This window comes from Belonocnema kinseyi, chromosome 5 (genome assembly GCF_010883055.1).
Source record: "Belonocnema kinseyi isolate 2016_QV_RU_SX_M_011 chromosome 5, B_treatae_v1, whole genome shotgun sequence".
Classification (NCBI taxonomy): Eukaryota; Metazoa; Arthropoda; class Insecta; order Hymenoptera; family Cynipidae; genus Belonocnema; species Belonocnema kinseyi.
The window spans coordinates 14,966,825-14,972,762 of record NC_046661.1 but is presented as its reverse complement, the minus strand read 5'-3'; the positions used below and the strand labels follow the sequence as shown (position 1 = coordinate 14,972,762).

General features: G+C 33.3%; 2 protein-coding genes across 2 annotated transcripts in view; one reads left to right on the top strand and one right to left on the bottom strand.

Annotated features, from left to right (window-relative positions):
- LOC117172980 overlaps positions 1–5,582 on the top strand; it is a 249,464-nt gene extending 243,882 nt beyond the window's left edge. The window contains exons 8-9 of the mRNA XM_033361316.1: positions 4,862–5,055; positions 5,523–5,582. The gene's annotated coding sequence lies outside the window, so the exon portion shown is untranslated. The remainder of the gene's footprint in view (positions 1–4,861; positions 5,056–5,522) is intronic.
- The window catches only part of LOC117173543 (LARGE xylosyl- and glucuronyltransferase 2-like), a 418,028-nt gene that overhangs the window by 29,441 nt on the left and 382,649 nt on the right, over positions 1–5,938 (bottom strand). The window lies entirely within an intron of this gene.

Genomic DNA, 5,938 nt, shown 5'->3' with positions numbered 1-5,938 from the left:
ATCTTTTCTGCTACACATACATTTCTCTCAGCGAGGTATAGCATATACTTACAGTTGGTACGGAATATAAGCTCTTGTAATATGGGAGATTCTAATAATCAAGTCTTTTAAATTTTGAAAAAAAAACATTGTTATTTGCATAATTTACAATAATTTTGTTAATTTTGTAATTAGTTAATAATAGATTGCATTAAGTATTTTCAATTCTTAAATTTTATGAAAAATAATAAGAAAAGAATATTGAAGTTGTCTTGATATATATGAGTATACAAATACAGATAAATAATGTAAGATATGATTGGGTTAATTTTTGAAAAATTCCTTGCTTCCTTGTCTTTGATTTTTAAGTAATTCTTGTCTTCCTGTGCGCGAATTTTTCTCTCTTTTCTCCCTCTATCAACTTTTGAAATGTATTTTTGCACTGCCCATAATCAAGTTTTAGAACTGACCATTTTTTTTTAGAACTGCCCTTTTGGTCAGAGCTGCCCGTTAGATTATACCCTGCCTATATTTAAAAATTGTTGTATGAACGCTTTGAAGTTTGAAAGCTTCTATTAAACAGTTGAACTAACGTCACATTAGATTCAATCCGCTCTTCATTTACAAGTATTAACAATTTTTAATAAAACCAACACAAAATCTTTGCAGCAACTTGGGTAAATTATTTTTTAATCTTTACTCAAAGTTTGTACAAGATAAAGGAGAACGATAAGAAGGAAGAAAAAGATTTTGGCGACAGTCGTTTTTCTTTTTTTTTAATGAATTTTCATTCAAAATTTTCTTAATTTTTCCTCCTTTTTAAAAGTTTTATGACAGCTTCAATTTGCTGGTAAATTTGATTCACTTTCTCAATTAAAAATAAAATTGAAATTGGAAATGAAATCTATTGGAAATTCAAGTAAAAAGGTTCAGACCCCCCGGCGTAAACGACGACGAGACGTAATTTACCGTTTATTTGATAAATTCTAGCAAGCGTTTTCAAATTGTATTTTCTTCATCTCAAATGGCTGATTTGACATACTAGCTATATCCATATAAAATTCTAAATCTGCTACAGTAATCAACTGTATATAATCGGACCTATAAAGAATGTGTTTGGGGCCATTCATATACCACGTGGACAATTTTTCACCACTTGCTGACCCCCCCCCCCTCGTTACAGCCGTGGTATTTGGAAAAACACCCCCCCCCCCCACTTTGTCCACGTGGACATATTTTAGGAAAATATAGATATTATTAGTGTTCAAAATGTCCGGGAGCTCGCGACAATTGCATGGACGTCATTTTTGTACTGAATAAAATTTCACATACTTTTCTTTTCATAGTCAACAATTCGAATTACGTTGACTGGCTAACATCTGTTGGTGCATTTTGCAAGAATTTATCGTTAAACTGGTCGAATGTTCGAGTGAAAAAAACGTCATTTTAGTACTTTTCATACCCACGAAGAATGATTGTTTGGATGCTAAAAACTAATCATAAGTTTGACTGGCAGCTCCTGAGTAGTGCCAAAGTTGACTGGCAGACTGTCAAACATGTCGAAACTTCGAGTGAAAGAACGTAATTTTCACTCTTGAAGCCTATTGGGGATGATTTTGTAGGTGCAAAGAGCTATCAAGAAGTTTGAGTGGCAGCTCCTGAGTAGTGCCAAAGTTGACTGGCAGACTGTCAAACATGCCAAAAATTCGAGTAAGAAAACGTAATTTTAGTACTCTTGAAGCCCATTGGGGATGATTGTTTAGGTGCAAACAACTAACAAGAAGTTTGATTGGCAGCTCCTGAGTGGCACCAAAGTTAACTGACAGGCTGTAAAAAATGTCAAAAATTCAAGTGAAAAAACATCATTTTAGTACTCTTGAAACCCATTAGGAAGGATTGTTGACTGGCAGGCTGTCAAACATCCAAAAAATTCAAGTGAAGAAACGTCATGTTAGTACTCTTAAAACCTATTGTTGCGAGCTGTGAATTTACGTAAAAAGTTAGACTTTCGTACTTTCTTCTTTTTATATACATATTAGTTTTAGAGAAGTATCCCATAGATGAAAATTGTAGTTAATGAACAGGGCAAAACTTTCATTCGGTTGCTGATTAAAATGACAGTCAACTTTGGCAGTACTCAGTAGCTGCCAGTCAAATTCTTCGTTAGTTGTTTACACCAAAATAATCATCCTCAATGGGTTTCCAGAGTACTGGCATGTTTGATAGCCTTCCAATCAATGTTGGCACCATCGAGCAGGTGCCAGTCAAATTTTATGTTAGTTTTAATTCTTCAAACAATCATTCCCAATGGGTTTGAAGAGTACTAAAATTACGTTTCTTCACTCGAATTTCTGGCATGCTTGACAGCCTGACAGTCAACTTTGACACCACTCGGGAGCTGTCAGTCAAACTTCTTGTTAGTTGTTTGCACCGCTAAACAATTATCCCCGGTGTGTTTCAAGAGTACTAAAATGAAGGTTTTAATTGTCATCTTATCATTTTTTGATATGTTTGACAGCCTGCCAGTCAAGTTTGGCACCACTCAGGAGCTGCCAGTCAAAATTTTTGTTAGTTCTTTGCACCTAAAAATCCATCCCCAATGAGTTTCAAGAGTATTAAAATGACGTTTCTCCACTCGAATTTTTTGCATGTTTGATAGTCTGCCAGTCAAATTTGGCACCACTGAGAAGCTGTCAGCCAAACTTATTGCTAGTTCTTAGCATTCAAACAACCATCCCCGTGGGTTTCAAGAGTACTAAAATGACGTTCTTTCACTCGTTTTTTTTGACTAGTTTAACAATAAATTGTTGCAAAATGCACCAACAGCTGTTAGTCAGTCAACGAATTTCGAACTGTTGACTATGAAGACAGAAGAATCTGAAATTTTAGTAAGTACTAAAATGATGTCCATAGAATTGTCGCAAGCTCCCGAAGTATACCTAAGGGTACCTTGTCTCATTTCAGTATATTTTCCACAGATTTAGGCAAATATGTGTCCACGTGGTTTCTAGCCAACATTTTTAAAAACATAGCTCTCTCTCTCTTTCTCTACATCTCTCTTTCTCCCTAAACTATACATGCTGCATATAATTTACCATATTTATCTAATACTATATCCCCTCTATGTCGAAATATTCTACAAGGTTCTAAATTATAATCGACACTTCTAGACACGTTTGAAATATAACGTCTTTCTTCATGGCTAGTAGTTCATTGCGCATCCTAGCTATGTCAATAAATTCTACACCTGCTGCAGTGATCCACTGTATGTAAAAGGACCTCTTAAGAAACTGCTGGTATTTTTCGATTCGCTCAATCGTAAAGCCTTCTGCAATATTACAAATTTTACAACATTATTTTTTGAATTCAAACATTTTTTTAATGTCGATTAATATCGATTTCTATAAAGACTATACAGTAGCTTCAGTGGATGGTTGAAAAAAATTTCAAATATTTTATTATATTTTGTATTTTTTAAACTTTTATTTTAAATCTTTAAAGTATCTCTAGTTCCCGCTCGCTCGCTACTTGATACGAGAATAAAGCGACAAGGATCCCTGAGCATTTGATCTACCTTATGGAATCCTATTATTATGATTTTAGATACCTTTCGTGTCTGAACCATTCAACTGACTTTGCATATTTCTTTAAATAATTTTCTGGTAGATTCTAGACTACAGAATAATGTTTCATCTATCAGGAAGCAGTAAATCAAATTAATAGTGAAAAACAGGATGCCATGTATAACCCCCAAATCAAATGTCACCTATATACATGCATCTTTTGCGCATTAAAAATTTTGGAATATGAGCAAATATAATCTAGTAATATAAGAACCTATTTAGAATGAAATGTTTGATTATTTGTACGTGTCTAGAAACGAGAATGTGTGAGGTCTTCATCAGAGTGTTTATAAAAACTATATACGAAACGTAAATTAAGAAACTGATAATCTTGTGACTGAAAGAAAGAACCTTTTTACTTTGAAGTTTGAATACGTCTCTCTAGGCTAGTCGCTGGTTAGTTAGTTCTTCAATAGCTCTCAAGGAGCTGAATAAAAGGAATAATCTCTATGAAATAAATTTTGCATCTTATTGCATTACCTGCATCCCATAGAACTAATAAAAAACAATAAAGGCAAAAGTTTTTTAGTTAAAGTTCTGTTGAAGTTTTAAAAAAATATTTCTTCGAATTGGTACTCTCTCATGTGCATGTGAAATAAACCATCTACGTCATCATCTTATCTCTCGAGCAGCGGCTCAGGTATCAAAGAAGATAATAATTCACCACATCAATATACAGTGATATGACACCACTTACGTCATCATATCTTCTGGTGGCTCACTTGTCAGGGGGGTGATGACTCATTACCTGGCGCTATTAACCTGTCTAACACGGATGCACACCTTATAACTCACATTGATATGCACATACACATAGCGATCCAGACTCAACCTTACGTATTGCTATTCGTACGGAAAAAGTTTAAACATGGCAACACTGTAGATAAGGATTCCTAGACCTATGGTGCCGTCATCAGAATGGAATTTTGTTTACCCCAGAAATTCTTTAACATTATATGAAATATGACGCCTCTGTCGGCAAATATCAAAGAAGAACGTTTAATTATTTTTGTTTGCATAGATGAGTATTCCAGAAATCGACGATGACGTTATCAGAATGGAATTTTTTTACCGAGAATAGTTATAATATCACGAGGGTGTTCGCAGATCTTAGAAATTTTCAATGACGCACCATTGCGATAAACATTTAATACATAAATAATATTATTTTTGGGGGTTAAAAACTTTAATTCTGGGAATAGAAAGTATTAAATATCCTAATATTGTGATATCGTATATCATAACATCTCCTATTGCAGATGTATGGGGTTGAAAATTTCCATTCCCATGATTTTTAAGTATTGACTTCCAATAGCGATGGTGTGGATAGTTAAAAACTGTGATTCGTAAGTCAGCACAAGGAGCGAAACCAATCTTACAGCCTTCTGCGCTCTAGCCGCAATACAAAGAAAGGAAGAGTTTTCAAATCTTTGAAGTGTCTTGCAATTTTAAGGTAGGAAATTTAAATAATCATTAATATAAATCTAAATTGATTTTTGCATTAAAATGACTTTTCACTTATTTATGAAAGCTAACTTCTATAACAATTTTACGAAAGAATATTATTTATATTGAAAAAATATATATAAAAATTTTGATAATGTTGAATAGCAATTCTTATAAGGTTATATATATTTTTTTAGATATGGTTATGACCAAATCCATACGAATTCATTCCAAAAACAATCCGAACGATTCTGAAATTTTTATTCAAACCAATCCGAATTTTTAATCCGAATAGATTGGGAAATTTTCAATCCTACATGTGATTGACCTAAACCAATTTATTTTCGGAATAATTTGGAATAAATTTCGATCCGAAACTTTCGCCAGGGTGGAAGGCTATAATCAGCTTTTATCCACGAGCATTATAAAAGCATTCTCATATATTAATTGCATACAAAAATTGTTTTTGAACAGGTGATGATCAGATAAGGGAATACTGGTTGGCAATGAATAATACCATGTTAGATTCATCTACTCATCAAAGCTCTGCAGATGCTTATCTTCTCCTTTTTTTGTTTTCCGCGTGCCATATCCCAAATCTCATGGGAACTTTTTGGAATTTGTGAAAATGATCTTTCTGAATATACATCCTATTGGTAACACAAGATCAAGTTCATAAAAAGTAAAGAAGAGAGTGACTGCTTTAGCAAATCAACTGACTATGCAACGCTCTAGTGTTACCTGGTCCAATGAAATATTATTTTAGATTTTAAAACATAGACAAATTGTGATAAACAATTATAGTTACCTTTGGATATTTATTTATATTAAGAAAATGTGTTAAAAGCTTCATGTTAATTTAAATTGTCATATATGTACAATTATAAACG